General features: G+C 43.5%; 1 protein-coding gene and 1 non-coding gene across 3 annotated transcripts in view; both read right to left on the bottom strand.

Annotated features, from left to right (window-relative positions):
* GALNT10 (polypeptide N-acetylgalactosaminyltransferase 10) overlaps positions 1–26,825 on the bottom strand; it is a 215,832-nt gene that overhangs the window by 135,265 nt on the left and 53,742 nt on the right. The gene's annotated exons all lie outside the window — the stretch shown is intronic.
* On the bottom strand, positions 16,567–16,673 carry LOC122441038. The gene has a single exon (XR_006269183.1). It is a non-coding gene; the product is annotated as a U6 spliceosomal RNA (small nuclear RNA).

Genomic DNA, 26,825 nt, shown 5'->3' on the forward strand with positions numbered 1-26,825 from the left:
CTAAATATAAGAGCCAAATTGCAAGATTTGTAGATGAAAATATGTGAGCAAATTTTAGTGACCTAAGTTTAGGCAAGGCAAAGCTTTCTTAAATAGGATACAAACAGTGTCAAAGATGGGTAAATTGAAATTCATTACAATTAAAAGTCTTTGTTCTGCAAAGAGCAAACCATGGACTGGGAGAATACATTTGCAAAACAGGCATTTAATAAAGGACTTATATTCAGAATGAATAACAGACTCTTAGAGCTCAACATCATTAGTTACTAGGGAAATGCAAATCAAAACCACAAGGAGATAGCATTTTACAACTACCAAGAGAGCTATACTTTTAAAAAACGGAAGATAAGTGCTGACAAAGAAACTAGAACCCTCATGTGCTGCTAGAGGGAACATAAAATGGTGTAGCCTCTGTGGAAAAGTTTGGTGGCTTTCTCAAAAATGAAAACACAGAGTATCATATGACCTAGCAATTCCACTCCTAGGTATATATCCAAAAGAACTGAAAGCAGAGACTCAAGCAGGTAATTGTTGTGCCAACGTTCACAGCAGCATTGTTCACCACAGTCAAAAGGTAGAAATAAGTCAAGTTTTCATCAATAGATAAAGGGACACATGTTATATGATTCCACTTACATGAGGTGCCAACTAAAAATTGGTACTTGCCATCTGCCTCCTCAAGGATGAAGTCAATAGCCATTGCGGCCACTGACCTTCAACACATCCTGAAAGGAGTTCAAGGTAGTGATCAGGAGACCATGAGGTGCTCTGTGCTCTAGGAAAAACTGGCAGAATGGATCAGTTAAATAGTTAACAGAAAATAGTTAAATATTTTCAGAAGATTTTACAAGCCTAATTCTTGTATCTCTTCATATCTAGAAAAGCACTAAAATCATTAGCAGTGGCATCTGTTCCTCTTCACTAGATTAGCAGAAACTTTCTGCAAAAATGTGTGCTTGATTGCATGTTCTCCCCCTTCACCAAAATCACATATATACTGCCCTTTCCCCCTACCTCTTGGGAGCAGTTTCTTAGAGCTATCTGAGAAGCTGTCTCCCAGTCTATAGTCCTCATTTTGCCCCAGATAAAACTTGACTCACAACTCTGATGTTGTGCATTTCTTAGAATAGGCACTTAGAATAGGCAAACTCACAGAGACAGAAAGCAGAATAGAGGTAATGTGCCACTCGGGGGCAGGGAGGCGGGAAATGTTGTTCTTGTATAAATGGAGTTATTGTTGGGGATGATGAAAAGTTTTGGGTGTAGCAGTAATGGTTACACAGCACCATGAGTGTATTTAATGCCACTGAACTGTACCTTTATAAATGGTTAAAATGATAAATATTATGTTATGTATTATCACAATTCCTTCCTCCCTGCATCCCTGCCCTGACTCCCCCACAAAAAGTAATCCTTCCAATTTTCAATCCTTACATATTCTAATGCTCTCTTGGAGATACATTAGATGTATATTAGCATATTAAAGACTCTATGAAGACTCACAAACAAGAAAGCTGTCTAACTGTTTAACCCAGCATTTCACAAATTTATGTGATGAGAAGTCCTCCCCCAACTCCCCACCCCCAGCTAGGAAATGATCAATATCCTTGGGAATTCATGGACCTCGGTTTGAAATGCTATGCTAATGTGACAGGGTTTATGCGGGAAAACACAACAGGGTTCCTCCCTTCTGCAATCAGTTTTCTGGGTTTTTCTTTAAAGCATGTAGACATGAAACAGCTACAAAAGATTTCAAGTTGACATGCTTATTTGGAAGGAAGGAAATAAAAGTCTATGATAATATCAGATTCTGCTAAAAGAAAGCTTCAGTCAACTGCTGAAGCATCTGCCATCCATTTCCTCATCCATCCATTCATCTAATAATCATTTATTGTGCAACTACTATTTGTTGGCCTTGGGTTAGGTGCTTCAGGGAATATCATAAAAGACATGGTTTTTGTCTATGTCAAAGGCCAGATTTGAAATCATTTCATTCTAAAAACTGCTACTGCAATTTGGGAAAAGAATTGTTCTCCCAAAATAATTGTTCTGGGAGCAGTTTTGCAGAAAGCATTGGGGCTAGGCACTGAAGGATGAATACAATATGGTCTGGTGAAGGTGAAAAGGTTGCCCAGAAATCTTTCTGTTTTTTGTCTTCTATTCATACAAAGACTGCACACAGTTTTAGAAGTCTAGCTTCTTATAACTCTGGTTAATGGACCACTTTACATTTTCCAAATGGTTTTTCATATATAAACTTCTCCAAGAGCCTTTGTTTAGCTTGAGAAACAATGGATCTGAAGTTGGGAGGGGCTCTTGTCGCTTTCTTCTAGAAAATTTAGAAAGGCTTCTCAGGATGACTGTGGTATAGACTGAAAAAGTGGCTCCAGTTCTCCTCCCCTCCCTGTGTCCACACCCTCTGCAATGGGATCCTGTGGCTCCTCCATCAAGAAATGGAGTCTGTTCCCCCCACTTCTGAATCTGGGCAGGCTTGGAGACTTGCTTTGATCAAAAGAAGGAGGCAGAAGTGACAGTGCGCCAGTTTTGAGTCTAAACTTCTAAGACCTGCACTCTTCCCCTCTTTTTGTTCTTCGGTCTGCTCTCAGGGAATGGGCCCAGGCTAGTATGCTAGAAGGAGGTGAGGGGCAGGTGGAAGAAGACATATGTGAAGAAAATCAAGGTTATACAGGACTAGCTGCCAGCCAGCCAACCCTGAAAGTTATGAGAGCCCAGCCAAGGCCAGCACAGCCACCCAGTGTACCTGCCACCACCACCATGGCCGATCAGAGTTGCAAGAGAGAGCCCAGCTGAGGCCAGAGAAACCAGCCAGATGACCTGTGGACCTGTAAGCAGTCATACATGATGTTGCCTGAAGTCACTGAGCTTTGCGGTAATTTGTTATGCAGTATTATTTGTGGTCACAGAGAAGAGACAAAATTACCTTAGAGAGAATTCAGCAGATTCAGTTCAGTTCTGTGTTTGCATCCAAAGGTGCCAAAGAGAAATAGAATTGTTGGAATCCTGCCACCTTTTTTTTTTTTGGCCACTCCACATGGCATGTGGGATCTTAATTCCCTGACCAGGGATCAAACCCATGCCCCCTGAAATGGAAGCACAGAGTCTTAACCAGCTGACCGTCAGAGAAGTATCCACTTTACTTTTAAAAATTGTACTTGCTCTTTATTTTGGGGGTGCACTGGGTCTTTGCTCGTGAAGGCTTTCTCTAGTTGCAGTGTGCAGGCTTCTAACAGGATGGCTTCTCTTGTTACAGCTGTGGGCTCAGTAGTTGTGCACAGGATTAGTTGCCCCACAGCACGTGGAATCTTCCCGGACCAGGGATCGAACCCGTGTCCCCTGCACTGGCAGGCGGATTCTTAACACTGGACCACCAGGGAAGTCTGCCACCCTATTTTTTAAAGAGCCCAATCACACCTATCTTACAATGCTCAGTTCAAACACCACATCCTCAAGAAACTCTAATTCTGTCCCCATTCATTTACACAATAATCTTCCCTCCCTCTGACCTCTGTACCCTTCTCCTTTTGGAAGTAAGCCGTTGAGGTCTCAAATTACATCCATTTGCACACATGTCCTTCCTCTTTACTGGGTTCTACACCAGTGCTTTCAAACTATCTGTGATGAAGAACCACTGTTTTAATTTCTAATTCATTGAAAACCAAGCCATCTGTGGTAGGCAGAATTCTAAGAATGCTTTCCAATCACCCTCATCCTCTTATACTCCCCTCCACTTTGAGTGTGGGTGGCACCTGGGAACAGGATGAGATATTACTCTTCTGATTACATTCTGTTATATGGCAAAAGGAGATTATCCAGCACGACATACATAATCTAGCTGCACAAAAAGGAAGAGTTTTCTCCATCTGGCAGTATAAGAAGTCAAAGCGATTAAAAGAGTGAAAAGAATTCAACGTGGCATTGCTGGCTTTGAAGATGCAGGGGCCACGTGTGTGGCTTCCAGGAGGAGAGAGCAACACTTGGCTTACAGCAGCAAGGAGTGGGGACCCCACCCCTATAATCACAAGGAATAGAATCTGCCAACAACCTGAATGAGCCTGGAAGTTGATTCTTCCTAGTGCCTCCAGACAAGAGCCCAGACTAGCAACACCTTGATTTCAGCCTCGTGAGACCCTGAGCAGAGAACCCAGTTGAGTCAACTTGGACTCATTTGACCTATAAAACTTTGAGCTAATAAATGTGTATCACTTGAAGACACTAAGTTTGTGTTCATTAAATGAATACACCTCCATACAGTGTGGCTGATTATATTTTCCAAAGGCAGCTGCAACAAAATTTTATGTCCCACATGTTCTTCTAGAACCTTTCCACAACTTCCCTCTGAAGTTAGGCAGAACTTTGTGAATCTTTCAGCCAACAAAGTCTGACAGAAGAGATGCAACGTGACTTCTGAGACTAGATCATAATAAGGCCATGCACTTCTACCTAGTTCTCTTAGGACACTGGCCAGTGGGGCCCAGCTATGCTGCTCTGAAGAAGTGTCCCTGTGGAAAGGCGATGGCCAGCACCAGCTTGCTAGCCACGTGAATGGGCCAGGCTGGAAGTGGACCTGCCGGCCCCGGCACAGCCTATAGGCACTGTGTGGAATGGAGGTGCCCTGTGCTGTCCAGCCTTCCTCAAATTGTAGATTTGTGAGCAAATAAATGACTGCTGTTGTTTTAACATACGAAGGGTTGGAGCAGTTTGTTAAGCAGCAATAGTAGCTGGACTGAGTAGGCAGCTTGTGCCTCCTGTAACTCACCATGAGTTCGACAACACATGAACTGATTTATATTCAACAAAACCCGTCCACTAAGCATGCACTTGGCTGTCATGGCAAAGTCCAATTGCCATAAAAGTTTCTAAATGCTTATCTTCAATGCCTGTGTTTATTGCAGTGTGCACTGACGCCATTCTGCAGCCCACCCTTGGGGCGGCCTCTCTGTAAAAGATCTCTGGGCCACACCTGTTCTTAGTCATATCTGCATCCTCCTAAATGCCTGATAAAATTCCTGGATATAGAAGGGATTCAGTAAATGTTTATAGACTAAAGAGAACACTCAAAGAAAGCCAAGACTGGAAGCTCAAATCACTCATTTTATAGATGGCAATATGTGGTCCAGGGATATGAAGGAATATACTCAGGGTCATGGGATGGACAAGTGGCAGAGCCATGATAAAGGCACAGAATTCCTGAAACCTTCTAGTCTAGGCTTTTCCCACTCAACTGCCAAAAGGTGAAGATGGGTGGCCACGTATAAGATGACATAGAGGATAGAGTCTGGTGAAAACGCAAACCAATGCTTGCCTGTGTAAGGGGAGGCTATGGCTACTCTGGCACCAGATGACTATTACCAAGTGAGTGCCAATGAAATAGATGTTCCATTTTTAAAAGAGAGTCTGGATAATTCAGATTTCTGGAGACTATTTCTTGATTTTTAACATACTACCTGGGTAAACAAAAATTTGCACACTAGATTTGCTCCAGCGGGCCACCAATCTGCAATTCCTGAGCATCCTGAGCAAATCAGAATTTACAGGTAAGGAAACTGAGGTACTGAGAGGCTACAGATTTAACTAATACACGGGAAGAAACAGGAAGGCCATTTCCTGACTTGTCTAGGAGCTTGGTGATGATGATTAGTATTCCCAATACTTTCTGAATACCTACTGTGTGCACAGCACTACGTCAGGCACTGAGACCTACAATTTCATGTTATACTTTCGACAGTCCTAGAAAGTAGGCACAAGTACTTCCCCTTCTTACAGATTCAGCGAGAGACTCGGAGAAGCTAAGTAACTCGCCACATGCCTAGTGTAAACAAGTAGTGGGTCTACATTCCCCACCACATTTTTACAAGGTGAATGAGTTTTCTCCCATCTGATACCATTTCACCATCCCCTTAGCATCCTGCCTATCAAAGCCCTGGGTTCAGATTTACCTGCGAGAACTGCAAAACCCAGCTGTTAACAACATTTCTCTATCATTTTAATGCATCTAAGGGTGACCTGTCTCCTGTTCCCCAGAGTCTGAGCGACAGTCTCTGCACAGCTCAGTTCCAACCCCCCAACCCCTGCCCAGGGACAGACTCCTCAGAGGGGCAGGGAGTGCCTGCAGCTACGCAGTGAAAACAGATAGCTAGTGGAAAGCTGCTATATGACACAGGGGGCCCAGGCGGGTGTTCTGTGATGACCTAGAGAGGTGGGGTGGGTGTGGGTGTGGCGGGGAGGGCTCAAGAAGGAGGAGACATATGCATACTTATGAGTGAGTTAAGTTGTTGTGTGGCAGAAACCAACACAACATTGTAAAGCAATTATCCTCCCATTAAAAAATAAATTAAAAAAATAAAGTAAAAAAGAAGAAAGAAAAAAAAAAAATAGCAGTAGCCTGTACCCCAGGGCTAGGATGCCCCAGCTTCATCACTAAACAGAAGGGAAGGGAACTCGGAGAGGGGGTATTGAAGAAATCATTTAGACCTGTTATTTCCAAACTATGTTCAATGGATCCCTTAAAGATGCAGCAACTGGGAGCTGGGGGCAGGGGAGGCCTGGCAAGAAAGGCTCCAATTTCTTCTTTGTCCTACATTCACTAGGCTTCTGTGTAAGCTTATATGACAAGGGTTCTACCGGTAAAAAATAAGTTTGAAAACCAATGATCCAAGCCAACCCTTCCTTGCATTTTTTAAAGACAAACCCTATATTTGATTTTCAATTATAAAAATAATAAAGGCACAAAGTGAAAGATTCAAAAAGTCAAAAGGATATACAATGAAAAATAAACATCTCTTCCCACTCCCAAGCCCAAGACCCACTCCCTAGAGGTAAGCACGATTAACCATATACTGAGCATTCCTCCCAGAATTTTGAACAAGGAAACTGAGCCCCTGAGGTTGGCTTGTTTGAGGGATATGCTGGGCATTAAGCTCCTGGCAATCCTCTGTTTCTTTATAACTTGCATAAAAGTCTTAAATGTTTCCCAGATTGCAAACTTTCTCCCTAATCTACTTACAGCTTCTGAAACCATACATTATGCATTTTCTGGCCTCACTCACTGAACAGGAAAATTTCATGTCTTTTTCATGTGATCGTATTTCCCTATGGTCTTTGTTTCACATGATAGAAAAATAACCAAAATCACGTTTTTAACTGGCCTGCATTCAAGTCAAGAACAGCACCTATAAAAGTATGTGTTCAGCAAGCTGTTGGGGCTGCTGGACGGGAACTCTGGCTGGAACCAAAGTGCTAAAAGGAGCAATATCTCCTTATCCTTGGCCTCAAGAGATCCGCCAACAGCCTGACTGCCCCTCAGGGTGTGCTGCTGACATTTTCACTGGTCCCCTGGCCCTCAGGCAGCTGCTCCCAACCCCCAACCTTCCTGTCTGCTTCTTGCACCTCAGGGGTTCTCCTGGCAATGCCCATCTGTGGCCCCCTTTCCTACTGCCTCCCATTCTGAACCCATCTCTAGGCTGAGCCCATTTCCTTCCTGGTAGTAAAGGGGAGAGCATTAGAAGACAGAGCACCCCAAGCCTCTTTCTCTCCTAGAGGAAAACCCCAAAGGCCAACATTTAGAGGGTGTCCTATGGGACAAGCTATGCTAGGCAATTTACAGGTCTTATTCTCACACCAAGCCTGGAAGGCAGCACCATTACTGTCATTCCATTTTACAGGTGAAGAAACTGATTAGGACGTAGCAGCTGGGATAGGACACAGAGCTGGCTAAACCAAGGCTCAAGCTGAAAGCTGGGAGCTGCCTTTGACCCTGAGGCCTGTGATGTTATGTCTGCCAATTACACTGCTCACATCATGTTCCTTCAGAGGACCCAGCAGGGGATCAGCAATTCCCCTCCCCGCATTATCCAATAGCCCAGCTCCTTCTCAAGGCTCCTGAACTGGACTTTGAGCATGAGAGAAGGCCATGGATGCATGAAGAAATTGATTCCATGTTACTTGCCAGCGGAGGTGCAGACTCCTGCTGTTGCCTAGGTTACCTGCCAGGAGCTTAAGCCACTGCCAATCACGCCCTTATTTACCTTCATTAATCAGATTGGCGTGGCTCCTCTGCAGTGGAGCTCAGCCCTCCCTGTGGCCCTGGGACAGGCAAGAAGTCTTAAACGTTCTGGGGGACCCTTCTTGGTGAAATAACTGAAGTCCTGTGGGCAGGCAGCCCTGGAGGCCAGTGTAGGGGGGAAGATGGCCACAGAGGGGCCACCAGGAAGCAGGGCAGGAAAAGAGAGGCTGGTTGTGGACAGCATTCACTCGCCAAGAAACTTCAACTATCACTCAAGAGGCAGAAACATGCTCCCAGGCAGGCCATAATTATAAGATGCATTATTTGGATTATTCAAAAGGCAGGTAGGTGTGAGACCTGAGAAGACAGCTGTCTCAGATGGGAAGGGCCCCATTTCATCTCCCTGCTGCTGCTGCTGCTGCTAAGTTGCTTCAGTCGTGTCCAACTCTGTGCGACCCCATAGATGATGGCAGCCCACCAGGCTCCACCGTCCCTGGGATTCTCCAGGCAAGAACACTGGAGTAGGTTGCCATTTCCTTCTCCAATGCAGGAAAGTGAAAAGTGGAAGTGAAGTCTCTCAGTCGTGTCTGACTCTTCGCGACCCCATGGACTGCAGCCTACCAGGCTCCTCTGCCCATGGGATTTTCCAGGCAAGAGTACTGGAGTGGGTTGCCATTGCCTTCTCCGATTTCATCTCACAAGCCTTTAAAATCCCATGAGAGGGAGGCAGAGCAGGCAGGGCAGTCTTCAGCTGCAGAAGGCTGGTTTTCTAAGAACATACCCTGTGGGCTGACCTGAGTGTGCTGAGAACTCTACCTGCAGGTGTGGCTTTCAATTCTTCTTTCCCTCTCCTGGTGTGCACTTTAGTTTCCTAAAGGAGTCACAGATGACTGGACATGTGGCACTTATGCGGCCCTTGTCTGAAATACTGGGTTGACCAAAATGTTCATTCTGATTTTTCCGTGTAATCTTATGGAAAAACCAGAACGAACGTTTTGGCCAACCCAAAATATCAGGGCTCAAAGAATGCAAAGTTTACAGACGTATTAACTTGAGCTTCCTCACCAGATGGAAATGGACACAAGACACACTTGTTCATGCCCTTGAACTTGGAAAGCCTGAATCACCAAAATCATCCCCAAAAGCCCCTGACTCCATTGTTAACCCCACATGAAGCACTGTCTACTTTACATATAGCCCTGCCCTCAGTTCCAGGGTTTAAATATTTGTCCAGGCTACTGTTTCTCCATCGAGTCTCTAGTTCAAGTTCATTTTTTTTTCCCTCCCTTTTTTACGACACAGACTGAGCAACACAAGCCACTCCTAGTAGCTGAACCCCAATTGGCCACTTGATGTTCCAGGAGCTGTGACATCACATGTGACCCTTGATGACCAGGCCTCAGTTTCTTCATCTGAACGGGGGGAGGATAACGGCTGCCCAGGCTACTCCATCAGCATATGGGGGCTCAAAGGTGACCATGGATGTGAAAGCATCACTATGAAGGAACAGATGCATGGAGGCAGTCCTCACCATCTTCTGAACTGGGTCACCCATGAAACCAGTGAGGAAATCGCTCCACCCATCTGCTTCTTATCTCTAAAAAGCCTGCTGAGTCTGTGGGTCCAGGCCCTCTCCAGTCTGGTCCTGCCTTTGTTATCTGGCAGAATGATGCTGAGTTTGGGTAATTCTATGACTGGTGATCCAGTCTCACACCTAGATTGGAGCTAGACAGAAGTCAGGCCTGAGGAAAACATACTGTCCTACCTCAAGTTCAGGATTCACTATAGGAAATAGATGAGCGGACAAAGGTCAAAAGATGTGAAACACAAGTTTTGTTAGGCAGCAGTTTCTAGGAGCTCCAGTTTTGAACCAGATAGCTGACAAGAACTCCCCAGATCAAATGTAGTCACAGGTGGATGTGTCCAGTATTGTTCTTAGAGTTGGGATCACATGATCACTACCAGGAGCCTCAACCAAGTCACCTGGATTTGGGGATCAATCTAGCCTTTGGCAGGAGAAAGAGTAGGATTGCTGGACCCCACATCTGGGGACTTCGCATCCTCATGCTGGTCCAACACTTGGATTTTGTACACTAGTTTCAGAGCCCAGACTCTTCTTCTTCCTTCAGACAAGGGCCTACCTTCAGCTGGGAGTCTCCCTTGGTCTTTTGACCCAGAGCCCAGTGCCCTCTACGCTCTGCCAATCCAGCCCTGAGCTCTCTCCCAGATTCTCTAAGGCCAATATCCAGTTTGCTTTCACCTTGCTAGCCTCTCTCCCTGGCACCACTGTCCTCCCCATAAGCCTGTTCAACCACTGTTGGAGGCTGGAGGCAGCTTGGCATGGGCTGTGTAAGTCTACCCAGCTCAGCCTGTAGAGTTTGTGGTCCTGGCCATGCCCACCTTGGCCCTGCTCTGGTTCTCAAAGTGTCACCCTTCAGTCTTGATGCCGGCTGCTCTTGGTGCCCTTCCAATCTCACCCAGAGGAGGAAGCACATGCTAAGGGACCATGTGGCTCTGGCATATTACAAATCCTGCTCTCAGATCACCAAATGGATCAACAGTCTTTTTATAAACTTATGTATTCACAGGATCCTGTAAGAGAGCTAACACTGGGATGTAGGATAAAAGTTCCTGGAAAGGAACAATAATAGCCAACATTTATGTAGCTTAATAGTTTTTGGGCCCCTGCTTAAAAACTTCCAGTGGAATCCCAAGCCTCTTAAGATGAAAGAAAGAAAGAAAAGTGAAGTCGCTCAGTCATGTCCAACTCTTTGCGACCCCATGGACTGTAGCCTGCCAGGCTCCTCCATCCTGGGATTTTCCAGGTAAGAACACTGGAGTGGGTTGTCATTTCCTTCTCCAGGGGATCTTCCCGACCCAGGAATTGAACTCTGGTCTCCCCCACTGCAGGGAGACTCTTTACCGTCTGAGCCACCAGGGAAGCCCCCAGATGAAACCAAACTCCTTAATAGCCTTACAGGTTCTACACGGCCTGGCCTCTGCCCGTGTCTCCTACCCATCTTACACGTGCTTCCCTGGGTCTCAGAGCTCTAATCACTTTCCTCAGTTCCCCAGAGGCACCTTCCTTTTCCTACTATGAGACCTTCACACAAGCTATTTCCTTGAGGACACCTGTCACACCCTGTTCCTGCTCCACCAAATGAACTTCACATTTCAGCTCAGATGCCATTTCCTCTAGGAAGTCTTTCCTGACTTCTTAATCTAGGTTTCTGGAAAACACAAGATAGTCCTATGCTTCAGAGCACTAGGTTAGTAAGGAGATCTTTATTTACAGTGATTATTTAATTCATGCATATCTGTGCCTGGGTTATACTCTCCAGAAGGGCAGGAGCTCACTGTAACACCTGGCTTGCTCACACCTGGCAGCAGCAGACACAAGAGGTGCTCAATAAATGTCAGCAGGATGAATGGAAAGAGAGGATGGATGATGGGTGCATATTATGTGCTGGTCTCTGGAACAATTTCTTCTCAGTGCATCACCTCATTGTATCCTCAAAACAACCCCTGTGAGGTAGATGCAATTATGATCTCCAAGTTGCAGAGAGCAGCCAGGATTTTACAAAGATTTAGTAACTTGCCCAAAGCCAAAGATGTAGCAAGTGGTAAACCCAGGTCTGTATGTCTCCAAGTTTTGTACCCTTTATTTTTGCAATCTGATCTCTAGCTAGGCAGTAGAGCACATCTCAAACAGTTATTTGCTCCCTTTGTTTTAGAGTACACAGTCTGCCAGTTGGGTGAACAAAAAGCAAGAGAGAGTTTCCTTCTTTCCATGCACCTGGATCTGAGCCACAAAAAGACAGAGTACCTCAGATTCTTTATATTTTTCCAAATGAAATTTAGCCAAGTTCCTTGAAATTCTCTCAATAATTTCACTTCCCCCAACTTCCCACTCCCTTTTGAATGCTCCTGAGACCTAGGCTGGAGTGTAACTCATAAGTGGGAAACAGATTTCTGTGGGCTTACAATGCTGATATTTCAGGGTTGATCTAATACATCACTTAACACTACCAGTTACAATGCATGTCCAAAAATCACACACCAACATGCCTCCTTGAGTGGATTTTCCTAAATGGAACTTAATATTCTGTTGCCATCTTTATGAACTTAAGGATATCCTAAATTGCTCCTGGAATGTGCAAGCTATTTGGCCTAAAAGTGTCTGCTCTATTGTCTCTTCCCCAGAGAGGCTAACATTTATTGAGCTTAATAGCCATCTGGTACTCCCTAATTCTAATGTGATGTTTAGTCTAAGGTAAAGCCAGCCCTCTTGTGAGCAGTAAAGTGCTTGGACCTTCCTTGGTGAATCTCTTCTGCCCCTCAAGGAGTGTAGCCTTGTATGTAGGTTTGTAGGCGCCTGAAGCTCCAGGAGTGGAATGGCCCTATAGCACTGTAGGGTTTGCTGGACGGCAACGTGAACAGACTGTACTGCTCTCAACATTTGAAATTACTTCATGGGCGAACTCCTCAGAAGGAAGAATGTGTTCCCTCACAAGGTACTTGGCTAACTCCTGTTTTGGTGATGAGGTCTGCTAATTGCATTACTGCACGTACCATCTGACCTTACTAATAACTGCTCAAGCTGCAAACTTACTACAAAAGTCACCATGTTATAGGCAATTATTTGGCACTGTGCAAAATTGTTAATTTCATGCTTTGTAAACACATCTCCTATAAAAGATCAACCTGCCTATAAAAATTGCTTTTGATATCCTAAGATAATCTTTAGGGGAAAGAAAGTGGGGGGGGGGGAGAGGGATAGTCTCTTAATCAGTATCTACAAACTTCTTTCTCTAGATCCTTTTTTAAAAAATGACAAGAAAAGTGTTGACAGGAAGGTTCACCAAAGAGGCAGCAGCTGCTGCTGCTGCTAAGTCACTTCAGTCGTGTCCGACTCTGTGCGACCCCATAGACGGCAGCCCACCAGGCTCCCCCGTTCCTGGGATTCTCCAGGCAAGAACACTAGAGTGGGTTGCCATTTCCTTCTCCAATGCATGAAAGTAAAAAGTGAAAGTGAAGTCGCTCAGTCATGTCCAACTCTCAGTGACCCCATGGACTGAAGCCTGCCAGGCTCCTCCGTCCACGGGACTTTGCAGGCAAAAGAGTACTGGAGTGGGTTGCCATTGCCTTCTCCACCAAAGAGGCAGAGAAATACTCAAATCAATGAAGACCAACTTCTGAGGATGCTAAAATCCTTACAGGTTCAGTCTGCATTTTCAGTTAGGTGGAAGGAGTTTGGGAAGCCTGGTAAAGTCATATGCTGCAGGCTGATTGACCTTAGCATCTTAAGAGTTACAGGGCCCTAAGCAACCAGTGGTCTGGTCTCAACAGCTCATTCTGCTGGTAAGGAAAATGAGGCCCAGGGATGTGATGTCCTGCCAGGCTACCACAGAGGTCAACACTGGGGTCAAGAATCCAACCCCAGGTCCCCGATTCCCTGGCAGTGTGTGTTCCAGTAAGATTTGGCCCTAGGGCAGACAGAACATCTAAATATCTTTTTTTTCTTCAGTTAAGGAGAGTGACTCCAATCATTCACTGCTCTGGTGATTTCCCACAGAGCTGTGTGTTCCCTGATAACCCCCACTGGGACAAGAAGCCAGTGGAAGAAGCAGAGGGTACAACGGAATACAAGAAGCATTTCTTCAACAGCTACTAATTGTGCTTCTCAAATGGTGACTTGACTTTGTCTTAAATATTTATCTCAAGTCTCAAAACTTACTTTCCACTCTATAATCCGGGTGTCTTATTTTAACTTTATTTTAATATAAAATTATTGCATTTCTGTCCTCTCTGCTCCAAGGAGTTTGAGTAAATCTGTTACTTCTAGAAGGTATGTCTTGTTTCTACAACGTAAACTCACTGTATGAAAACCTATACATAGGCAAGGATCCACTTAACTACACTACTAGCAGGTGTTGAGATCTACAGTGAACCGAAAGGCCAGGCAAAGGGCTCTATGGGTACAGAAAAAGGGGAGCAAGGTTGTTCGGAAGGATGAATACATTTAAAAAAATAATAGTCTTTAATTTTACGTTCCCCTAAAATTGTAGATTTTTCGTGCATGTCTTTGTTTTCTGACTGTAGATTATTTTAAAAAGAGAAAGGTAGAAAAAAAAAAAAGTAAACCCTTTATAGGAAACTTGGTATAGGCAATACCAGATCTTTCTGAAATATTTTTACAACAGCATGTGAAATCTACAATTAATCTCAAAATAAAAGAAATTAATTTAAAAAATCCCCCACAATCCCACTAGCCAATAAGAACCATTGTTAATAATTTTGTGTTACCCATTTTATCTTGTTTCAATGCACACGTCTGAAATCTGAAATCTGAAGACCTAATTGGAGGTCTGGAACTGGCTTTCTTCACCTATCATTGTGTCAAGAGAAATCTCCTGTTATTAAAAGTTCTTTGAAAATGGTTTCAAAGGGTGAATTATATTCTAATACATGGATGAATCATGTCCCCTGCTGCTGGATGTTTAATTGCTTCCAATTTTCCACTATTAAAATTTTTTCATGTTACATGTATTTTACTATAATAAAAAATTATTTTCAGTTTCAATAAACATCCCATATGCCTCACATTTCTGATTACCTCCTCAGGCTGGATTCCCAAAAAGAAAATTCTGAGATCATTTTCTAAAGGCTCTTGTTGTACAATAACAAAGTTCTTTCCTGATGGGAGGAGAGGGAGGTGGGCAACTTTCCCCAACCTCCCCTTCGATTGAAAAATGTCTCAACAGAAACAGTCTAGGAGACTGCAGGTGCCTTACTGGGGATTTTCAAATGCAGGGCCATCTGGGAGCTAGGTATGAGGGTCTAGGAAACCCACAAACCCACCTGACTGCAAAGTGGGGTGGGTGCCTCCAGCATCTGTCATGCTTTCCTCACGTCTCAGTGCAAAATGATCTTTGAAGAGAGATGCACTAAACCAGGACATATGGGACTGTCTTTTGTAAAAGGAGGTTGTTCACTCTTCTCCTAGGAGGGTAATAACTTGGGAAATATGCATAAACCATTGCTGCTAGGATATAAACAGCATGAAATTATCCCAACTTGGAGCCATTAAAGATGCACATTGTGAATTTAGAATCAAAACACTCTATAAATTCATAGCAAATCTGCACATTGAAAAATCAGCCTGCAGACTGTAAAAGCAGTTGTTGGTTTAAAGGCTTTTTTTTTTGCAAGCACTTTGGACTCTCTTTCCTGGATGGGCACCAGGTGGGAGAGCGGCGGGTTTTGCCTGCGGAAGGCCTTGAAGGCATCAGGCAGCTCCGCGGGCCCTTGCAGGTCTGACGTTCTCGATGACTAGTCTCACCATTTGTTCTGGAAGGGTTGAGTCTAAACACCGCCTGAGACCCTGCTGATTGTTTTCATACTTGGGAGAGTGGGACAAGAAACAAAAGTCTTGACGAGATTCCGTACATGCTTCCCTAAATTTAAATACTGCCAACAAGAGAAGAACATGTCAGGTTTAGAAAGCTTCACTGAGAACTCCTCTTCAGAAATCATGCTTGCTGGTGATTTAGTGTTATCCACGCAGGAGACAGAACTCAGCTTCACTTCAGAACGAAATCAGGAAGGGAGCTGTGTGCAGAGGCCCCCTTGGTGGCCTTTCTGGCCCACGGGAGGTCAGAAGAAAGTCTCTACTTTGACAGTCAAAAATGTGGGCCCACAGTATTTGGCTCTGGGTTTCGGGCACTCCCTAAGAACAGCCAAGTGGGGGTCTGTGCTGCTCAGAAATGTAGTTCATTCCCCCAGAAGGAAGGCTGAGATAACTGTTTGCTCAGCCTCATCCTGGATACAGACAAAGGGTGAAGGAGGACAGTCTGAAAGCCTTCTGAGTTACCTCAACCTCTGGGAGCTCTAAAATTTCCACCAACCCTGCCTTTTAAAAATATTATTTGTCAACCTGTAATAGTTTGAACAATTTCAACAGAAAACTTCTAAGATATAGTAAGAACACCAGTACATCCCTCACTTATGTTTACTAATGATTAATATTTGACCACATTTGCTCACCAATCTTTTACGCTTTTTTTTTTTTTTGCATTTGTACCTGGCTTCTTTCAGTTAGCATGGCTCAGTACCTCATTCCTTTTTATAGCTGAATAATATTCCATAGTATGGACGCACCAAGTTTTGTACACCCATTCATAATTTCACACACATCTGAGTTGTTTCCACCTTTTGTCTACTATGCATAAGGCTGCTATGAACATTCGTGTACAAGTTTTTGTGTGAAAGTAAGTCTTCCTTTCTCTTGGGTATACACACCTAGGAGTGGAACTGCCAGGTCAAATAGTAACTCTACGTTTAACCTCTAAAGAACTGCAGACTCTTTCCCAAAGCAGCTGTATCATTTCTGTCTCACCAGCACTGAATAAAAGTTCTAATTTCTCTACCAACACTTGCCATTGGCTGTATTCAAACTGCTGGTATAGCCGTCTTCTCCTCAAAAGCTTTTAAGTTTCATTAGGTCCCATTTGTTTAGTTTTGCTTTTATTTCCAATATTCTGAAAAATATGGAATGCTTCACGAATTTGCGTGTCATCCTTGCGCAGGGGCCATGCTAATCTTCTCTGTATCGTTCCAATTTTAGTATATGTGCTGCCGAAGCGAGCACCCGTCTTCTCCTCAAACCAAGATCGAATCATGAATTCTGCATCGTGTTTACTTCCTATGTCTTTTTCGTTTGATTTCATCTGGACCAATTCCCCAACTTCCTTGTGCCTTTCCTGGTGTTAATAATAAAATAAAGGGATTAAAAACAGAGTTCAGTCCAGAGAAGGCCCCCATTCGCCCCTGGTTTTGGTGCATCCTGACGCACCCGTCTCTTGTCCGGAGCACTGACAGCCTGGGGCATTGAGCACTTAGCCTCTGGGAAGAGAACCACACCAGCCTGCTCGGACTTCTGGCAAGAGCCCAGCTCAGGGCCGAGCAAAATGATCTTGTGCCTCTGAACTGGGAAATGTTTCCAAACATCGTAAGGCTCCTATTTGGCATCAACAGGGAGCTCAGGGGAAGGGCAGCAGGTCAGGCTGAGGTGGAGGAGGACATGTCCGCAGGGTGCTGGGGGGTCAGGGTGCCCGCCTCCAAGTGGCCTTCCGGGACACCTGCGCAGCTGGGCTGCCTCAAGTGTTGGAGTTAATTGGGGCCACTGAACTACAACAGGGGCTGGGATCTGGAGAGGAACGCCCACCAGCCCCACCACAGTAATGAGCTCTGACAGGCGGCACATCACAGACTAGCTAATTAAATACTCCACAGCTTCTCCAGCAGGGATGAGGACTTGGCGCAGTGAGCTGAGAGGATGGAGTCGGGGACCTGGGGCCAGGTCTCGGCTTAGCCTTGGAATCCCTGCATGAAGCTGGGAGGTAGCTCAACCTATCTGCAGCCCTCCCTCGTCTATAAAGTGGGGGAGAAGAACACATGAGGGGGGTCTTTCAACTGGAGGAGCTAAATGCAATACAGCTATAGCCTGTGCTGTCACACGACCGCCAGTAACCGCCATGAACTCCCTCCTCCCATTTCTGTGGCACCTCATGGCTCTTCTGCATATGTCACCTTGCTTGTCCCTGCAGAGGGTAGAAGGGGGTCAAGTTATTCCCATTTTGAAGGTGTAGACTTACAGATCTGGGGTTCCTTCATTCATTTCAGGGCATATTCCATGTCAGGCACTGGGGCACCATAACAGCCAAGTAGGGAGGAATTTCTCCTCACAAGCTTTCAGTTGTGCAGGAGAGACCGACAAATGAGCAACAGCAAAACAGGAGCACTGCTAAGTTAGAGGTACTGGGGAACCCACGCACAGTCCCTATCCTGGGCTCACAATTTTCCTCAGGGAAAATCACACATGACTCTGAGTCCACGGCCCTCTGGTCAACCAAGGTGGAGGGAGTCATGTGCCTCAGGTATGAAGAAGAAAACTCTCACCTGGGCCCTGCTTGGCTGGTGAGAGAAGGGCAATGGGACACTTTTTCCCTTGGTGCTGAACACAGAGCTGTGGAATAATGAACTCTGATGCCTAAGGTCTTCATCTCTTGAAGAGCCCAGAAGTCGGGGACTTCAGGTTTTGAGTAAATGCCCTGAGGTCCTTGATATCACCAGCAGCATGTGATGCTGTCGGACGGGGCCAAGAGCCGGGTCCCTCTCCTTCTGAGACTTGGTTTCCCAGGTCCCCAACCTATGAGGTGAACAGGTTGAACTAATGGTTGCTCTTTAGTGCAAATCTATTAGGAGGCTTCAAAAGTTCATCTCTTCCTTTTCTCCATCAAAAACCAGAGAGAAGGCATGAGTCAGTGTGTTTCAATGGTGCTTCATAAAATAAAATTAACAGTGTCAGGAATCTTTACTGACCTCTGATATCAAGTTCTTTAAGGCTGATTGGCTAGATGCGGCGGTTTAATAATGGGTCACCCCTTCACCCTACCTCACATTCTAACGCAGTTAATAGGGCCATGTTGTAACTCATCCCATGAGACAGAGAGGGGAGAGGGCGGCTGGTGTCTACTGTCTGCAGAAGCTGGTTCATAAAGCAATATTTATACATTCCCTTTAACCTGACACTGCATAAGATCTATTACCACTTAATTAAACTGTAACCATTTTATACATTGGCTTCTGGTTGTGATCAGCATCTAAATTTACCAATCCACAAGGCCACACTGACTTGGTGAAGAAGCTAAATAATAATCACTTAAAAGAGCATTAAACTATGCAGAATCATCACGAGCAGTCAATAAAGGCTTCATGTTAAACAGAATTTAAAAAGATGGCATTTGCTAGTTTCTTCCCTGGAGAAACACAGGCCTTTAAAACTTATCTCCCACCCTTGAATTGCCAGTGACTAGAGAGGTTTTGCGGAGAAGGCAATGGCACCCCACTCCAGTGCTCTTGCCTGGAAAATCCCATGGATGGAGGAGCCTGGTAGGCTGCAGTCCATGGGGTCGCGAAGAGTCGGACACGACTGAGTGACTTCACTTTCACTTTTCACTTTCACGCATTGGAGAAGGAAATGGCAACCCACTCCAGTGTTCTTGCCTGGAGAATCGCAGGGACGGGGGAGCCTGGTGGGCTGCCGTCTATGGGGTCACACAGAGTCGGACACGACTGAAGTGACTTAGCAGCAGCAGCAGAAAGGTTTTGACAATTTTCAGATGTGTTGAAAAGGAATGATTAGAAAACTTCGTTAGAGGCATTTGCATTTGTCTAAAAGAGGGTGCGTCCTGGATCCTGCCACTGTCATGGAGGGAAAAGAGACAGGCAACTAATTAAGTAACAAAAGCTCAGCCAGAAACCTCCATTTCGGAGGCATAATCTCCCTTGCCAGGCATGGGGCAGATGACGGCTGCAGCCTCGCTCCAGCCTCCTTGGCCTAATCCTTCTTCCTCAGCAAGAAGCGTGCCGACAGTGTCTGGAATAATAACATAATTATGGACAGCTAAAACACCTCATCCATGAAGGACGGGAATTTGGAGTCTTTCAAATACGGGAAGATGAGTCAAAGGACCAAATGGTGGTTCTTTTATTGGGCTGGGATGGTTGGAACTGCCTTTCTTTCTCTCTTTTTCCCACTAAAGTACGCACACTGCTCAGGGAGAAAGTATACTTTTGACCAAGACCTGATGGCTGGTTAGGTCAAAGTGGCCTCTGCACTCACTCAAAACACAAACCACAAATCCTCCAGTATCTTTCCCCCACTTAAAAGCCGATTTTTCGTCTGTTTCCTTCTTTCACATTTCTTCCTTGAGTCTATTATTATAAAGTCCCCTCTGTTCTGAAAGAAAAGGTGCAGGATTACTGGGCAGGAACTGTGTTTTATGAATTTTCTACTCCCACGATTCAGCACAGAGACTGGTACACAGAGGTGCAACATAAATGTCTGCTGATCCTTCCCATGTTGAAAGAATATTGTCTTGCAGAATATTCCAAGTGCAGGGGCTTACAGCAGTATGTACACATCGTAAAAACTCAAAACCAAAAACCGCAGTCCAGAGCTGTGAGTTTCAAAGGGCATCCAGAAATGCTTGGGGGTTCAACAGAGGTGGCTCAGTGACTGAGTTAGGGAGGGAACGGGGAAGAGGCTGCTGCCCTCAACCCATGTTCACCTCATTAAAAACAAGTCACTGCTACTTATTTTCTATGCTAGACTTTCACATAAAACATCCTTTGAAGAAAAATATCCGAATTTGGGTATTCACACAGTCTCAAAGTATCTCCCTACAAGAGGCTCATTAATCCCAAAAGGGGAAATAGTAATTTAGCCTAAAGGAATCTGGTCTACATGACCTTAATGTCACTGGTAATAAGACAACCTATGCCTCTGATAGGATGTGCTGAGAAGAGCACATGTCACTTCTGTGGTACTTTTGCTCAAATGTGTCCAACTAATCATGAGAAAACATCAGACAAACCCAAATTGGCAGACAGTCTACAAAATAATTGGCTACCCTTTTCAAAAGTGCCAAGGTCAAGAAAAACGGAAAGACTGAGGAAGCACCACAGATTGGAAGAGACTATGAAGACGTAATGGCTAAATGTAATGTGGGATCTGGGAACAGAAAAAAGGACAATAGTGTGGAAAAAAATCAGTGAGGTTCAAATAAGGTCTGTAGATTGGTGAATACTGTTTCATGGTCTAGATAACTCTACTATGTTTGTGAACGATGTTAATATTAGGGGAAGCTGGGTGAAAAGTACAAAGGATTATTTTTGCAACTTTTTTTTGGTAAATTGAAAATTATTTCAAAATAAAGAGTAAAATAAAAATAAAAAAGGTTTCTGAACTAAAGTTTAAAAATATTTATATATTTACTTGGTTGTTTCAGGTCTTGGTTGTGGCATGTGAGATCTACTTCCCCAACCAAAGATCGAATCCACGTCCCCTGCGTTGGAAGGCAGGTTCTTAACCACTGGACCAGGGAAGTCCCTAAGTAAAGTTTATAAAACCACCAACCAAGAGAAATATAATTGAAATTTTGGACTTTTGTCGTCAACTATGACAGAGACAGGCCTGGCTGGGTACCAACAGTAATTCAACTTTATGATCAACGCTGTGAGTTTTGAATAGTCATGAATAGCCAGGCCACTGGTGGTCAGAGTCTCAGAGACATCACCAATCTCTCCCCAGTATGAGTCCACATTGAACAAGTCCCATGTGTCAGTTGCTCAGTTGTGACCCCATGGACTGTAGCCAGTCAGGCTCTTCTGTCCATGGGATTTTCCAGGCAAGAATACTAGAGGGGGTTGTCATTTCCTCCTCCAGAACAAGTCCCAAAGCACCTGGATTTAGTTTATAGAAAAATAACAAAACTCCTGTCTTGCCAAGTCTATTAATTTAGGTATATGTGTGAATTTCAATGTTATTCATTTTTAAAAGCTTGATTTTCTGATCTCCCCTGGCAATGCTCAATTATTCCCAAGACCAAGCAGTGAGGAAGAACAGCTCAAGACAATACACACTGAAGAAGAAAAAAGCAGCTCACAGATACTGGTGAAGAAGCAAAGAGCCTAAGTAGCCTCTGAACGTGTGAGAGGTCTACTTCTCCCTAAAGACTCATGGACATGAACAGGAGAAAGTGAGACATAGGGAGGAAAGGAAGAAATCAGATAGCAATTACATTAATCCAGGTTTCCTGTGAAAAATTCCTGAGAATTTAGCCTTCTATTTCATAACGTACTCATGGTTATTTTCACATAAGTATTATCATCCCCCTGACCTCCACCACCACCAAATCACATCCCGAAAAGAAAGGTCACGTCCAATCTGTGCTTATTCTGATACCTACTGACATATACCCTAACTTCTGGAAGTGTGGAGCAAAATGGCTTAGAAAACATTTATGTTTATTATATCAGCATCTTCTGTTTTAAGAGATAAATATATATTTTTTTACAAGTTTAAATCTTAAAAGCACAAACATATCTGCTCAACTCACTCATCCAGAAAACCTCACTCCCTAATGATGCCAGATAAATGAAGCACTGCTCTGCTAAGAAGTTGTATTAAGACCCTAGAAAATCTATATTGTACCTATAATGGTTATGCATGAGAAAATAAAGCTTGCTTTTCTTTTTCTATTATGAAAGGTGTGGGTTTGGCAAATGTCCCAGTGGTTCTTTTATTTTTTTAAAACAGAATATTTGAATTGCTCATAACAGATTACCTGTTTTGAAGTGCTGTTAAAATTCTGTACTCAGCCCTTCTTTCTCGGAAAGTCAGAATTCTTGTTAATAATGGTTTATCGTCCAAAAGACACTTACTGAACATTAAAATATCTGCTGCTTTAAATATAAAAGCATGAAACTGCCCTCCCAGTCTTCATTCCTTTGGTTCTCTAGAACCTACACTGATCTTGGGGAACCAGTCTTCTCCCACTGTCTGCATGAGGTTTAGGGGACTGGCCTCTCCCTCAGTTCCATAAGTGAAGACTTGACCCATATACCAGAGTATGGTATCCTTCTGTCTACAAAGAAAGCTTTAGAGATAAGTCATAAACCACAGTGGACACAGAAGGGTGGCTCAGTGACTAAGACTACAAGGATCAGGAAAGAGCCTTTCTCTTGCTGCTGGAGCTGCCCAGCTACAGGGAGGAAGCCTGGAGCTGCCAGAGGCCTCTTGCCCCCATGATGGGGAGAGCAGGTTTGAGGAGAACAGCCCACATTAAACACAGATTACTGCAGACACGGAAGCCCCAGGATTCAGCCATGCCTGAAGGCAGTGCATCCCCAGCCTTTTCAGTTACATAATCCAATAAATTCCCTTTTACGTTTAAGCTGGTGTGAGAAGAGTTTCTGTCACTTGCAACTGAAAGAGTCTTAATACAAGTGTGCTTTAAAAACAGAGAATATTAGGAAGGTAGAGATGAAGTGAGGTTTGCTAACCTTGAAAATTCAACTTTAAGCTAGCGCCAGGCAGCTTCACTCAGATAAAAGTACAGTCATAAGGGCAAGATAGCATAAAGAAGTCAACAGAACACTGGTTTTGAAGGCAGCAGATAGGATTCAAAAGTCAGCAGACAGGATTCACTTACAGGACTCTGTAAGTGGTCAGATAAGAGGCTTGGGCAATGGCTAAACCTCTCTGGGCCTCAGTTCCTATACAGCTAAAATGGGAGTAACAACTTCACGGTGTTGGTATCAAAACCACAGAGGTAAGAGGTGTAACAGCAAGGAACTGCCCAATCAAATACTATCACTTCTTTCTTCTGCTGGGGTGCAAGATAAGAGGGGAGGGGATGGTGTGAGCAGCTGGGTTTGGGAAGACAAGATGTTGAAGCCCACACAGAAGTACTAGCATCAAAAACATCAGTGGCTGACTATGAAACAAAGGTGGAAACCACACCATCTCATTCAACAGTGTGATGGTGTTCCAAGACAAATGTGAGAATCAGACCTAAACAAACCCTCTCTCTCTCATGGGACTGTTTACTCCTAACATTTAAGAACACGGCTACACTGAACTAATGGAACTTCTAGGGGCTTACCAGGTTCTCGCCTGGCTCCCGTGACACACCAGGAAAATCTCACTCACTTGGTGATATGAAATAATAAGTAGATCAAAGACACAAATTAGAAAATGAAAATAGAGTAAATAAAATGAGACAAAGTCAAAGAAAAGAGGTCTCAAACTAAAGGCCTAAGGTCACCTCCAATCTACAAGGGATAACACATAGTGCTTTTAAAAAATAAAGCAAATGTTGAGAGCTACTAGAAATCCAGAAAGTTCTCTTAAAGATCCAAATGTCCAGCTTCTCTTGAGTAACTGGAAGACCTGGCAACCCAGCACAGTAACTCTTGACAGCAGCTGAGTTGTCAGCAGATGCACCATTGGATGGGAGAAGGGACTTCCATAATCTCCCCAACCTGCCACACTCCGTTTCATAGCCAGGTATCACTCAAACAAGGGGCCTGCAGAACCCCTTCAGGAATCTGTGTTTGATCCCCATGGGAAACAAGCTCCTCCGTTGTCAACCTCCCCACTCCAGAGGCAATGTTACAAAGGTTACTAAGAAATGAAAGCTTTAGTGGTGATGGATGCACCACTCTGACTATACTAAACCCACCGAAATGTACACTTTAACATGGCGACTGTTATGGTATGGTAAGTTTATTTAAGTATTCCCTAATAAAGCTGTTCTTAAAAAAAGAAGAAGAAAGGCTTCCTGTAGGGTAAGGTCTTGACCAGTCTATGATACTGACAAGGCCTAGCCTTGGTACCCTCCCAACTTTTCTTTCCTGCCTCTGGAAAAGACGACAACCAGAGTTGAATCCACACAGAATTACTGCACAAAGCAAATAGATAACAAAACCCATGAACAACAATTACAACCAGATTAGCTCACAAGGGATCCCCATGAGCCCTAAAATACAAGTGGGTGAGTGAGAACAAGTCACCAACAAGCACTAGTCTTACATGTTATTGGTGTCTGTATAGGAGGATAAAAAGAAGCCATGGGAACAGTGGTTGCTAGTCCTCAAGTGGACACCGAACAACCAACAGACACCAACCGGAAAAGAACAATGCATCAGTGTGAGAACAGCAGCTAAAGCTCGGAGGGCTTCTGCCCAATCCAATATGAGACGAGCATGAGACGGCCACAGGACGTATGTCTGATGGGGCTGGAGCAGTCTGGCTCACTGAGGAGAAACTGCTGAGTCGAGTTCAAATTGAGCAGGACGGGAGCAATGGCAATAAAGGAAAGAGGGGTTTCAGATGAAAGTGGGAGAGGGAAACAGAGCCAGCATATCTAACAAAGCAAGCCACCATATTTTTTAATACTACAAACCAAGAGGAAGCGCTATAAAGTTAGAAAAGCTTTACTAAACCCCACATTCTGAAAGTTCAAGAAAATGAATTTCACCAAAAAATGGACAGCAAAGTACTGATGTCAAATATTATGCTAAATTATTATCTTAAAAAAAAAAAAACAAAAAAACACCAGAAAGCAGGATAGCATTCCTATGGGCAATGAAAGCATGCTTGAAAAAAAAATGCTCATAAAATAGGTCAAAACTGCAACCTAGTATTAAAAAATGAGTTTAAAAGACATTAACAAAATGCTCCAAGATATGAAAGAACAACATACTAGAATTAGACAGACACAAAAAATGAGGCAACAAAACAAAAAAAGAATCAGCAATAAAAGAAGAAATCATTCTGGAAATCAAGATTAAACTAGAAGAAACAATGAACAAATAAACAAAAAAACCCACAACAGTTAATGTTTTAAATAGGTAAAAAGAAGAAAAATTTTAAATCCAGAAGAAATTTTTAAAAAAGTCAAGAGAAAGTGACAAATAATGAAGATAGGCAAAGAAGATCTAACATATAGATAAGAGGAGTCTCTGAAGAAAAAAAACAAAACAAGGTAACAGAAAAAATACTAAAAGTATAACTCAAGAAAAATTTCCTAAAACTTAAGAGAAAAGATTTGAAAGTACATTTTAAAAGAGCAAACTGCATAACTAAGAATATCAATCCAGGACAATACTAAGGTATAATCCAGAAAATTTACTGAGAGGAAGGAAGGAAGAAAGGGAGGAAGGGAGGGAGTATACTTTTGGGTACTCAAGAAAGAAAAAGGGACAAGGTACTTACTTTGCCATATGCAAAGGAAGTTATATTATCAAACTTTCTAAAAGTTAACACTTTATGCCAGAAGAAATTGGAGTGACACAAAGTGCTAAAGAAAATGTGAACCAACAATTTTAAACCCAGCAAAAGAGACTAGTGTAAAAGGCACAAATGTTATCAACATTTGAGAATTCAAGAAATATTGTTTTTGTTCCCATGAGCCCTCCCTAAGGAATCTAATAGGAAATAGGGTTCAGACAATCAATCTGACTAGAGAGGTATCAATACATAGGCTGATGGTAGTGGTGGTTTAGTTGCTAAGTTGTGTCGGCTCTTGCGATCCCATGGACTGTAGCCTGCTAGGCTCCTCTGTCCACGGATTTTCCAGGCAACAACGCTGGAGTGGTTTGCCATTTCCTTCTCCATGAACATTAAATACCAAGCTACCTAAGAACTACCGTAGAACTAAGATTAAGTGTAAGTTAAGAGGGATAGAGTAGTATAATACAGAGAGAGGACAACTATAAAAACAACGGGGAGAGAATGGGGAGAGTACATGCAAAAAATATTTTTTAGTGTTTTGAGTAATCATATTTTAGTGGTATTAATATTATTGTTCTGATATTGTTGTGTTTATGAGATGAGACAAAAAAGATTAATTTTACTATCTCTTGTGTCACTGAAAACTTGGGTTTTTAATGTGAAGAAGGAGATAAAAGATGTAACAGAGAAAAAGGAAAAAACTCTAAAATCTTGAATTTAAACATATATAGGGACTTCCCTAGCAGTCCAGTGGTTAAGCCTCTGTGCTCCCACTGCAAGGAGCATGGGTTCTATCCCTGGTTGTGGAACTAAGATCCTGCATGCTACATGGTGTGACTCCAAAATAATAAAATAAAAAAATAAAACATAAATATATACATCATGGGGTACTTTAGTTTTAAATGTAAATAAAATATAAATGCATTTATAATCACCCAACCTTGTCCAATGAAAAGGTCAGGAACAAGTCCAATGTCAAAAGGCATCTCTAGTCCTCATTTTATGGTCTTAACATATCATTCCCCACTAAAAGAAACCAAAGGGCTTCTTAGAGAAATTACTAATTCTAGGTCCAAGAGAGGAGACATGCCAGGTGAATCTAGAACATCTTATATAGCAGAGAGCAAAGAAGGTACTGTCAAAGATTAGAAGGGTATG

Source organism: Cervus canadensis, chromosome 4 (genome assembly GCF_019320065.1).
Source record: "Cervus canadensis isolate Bull #8, Minnesota chromosome 4, ASM1932006v1, whole genome shotgun sequence".
NCBI lineage: Eukaryota > Metazoa > Chordata > Mammalia > Artiodactyla > Cervidae > Cervus > Cervus canadensis.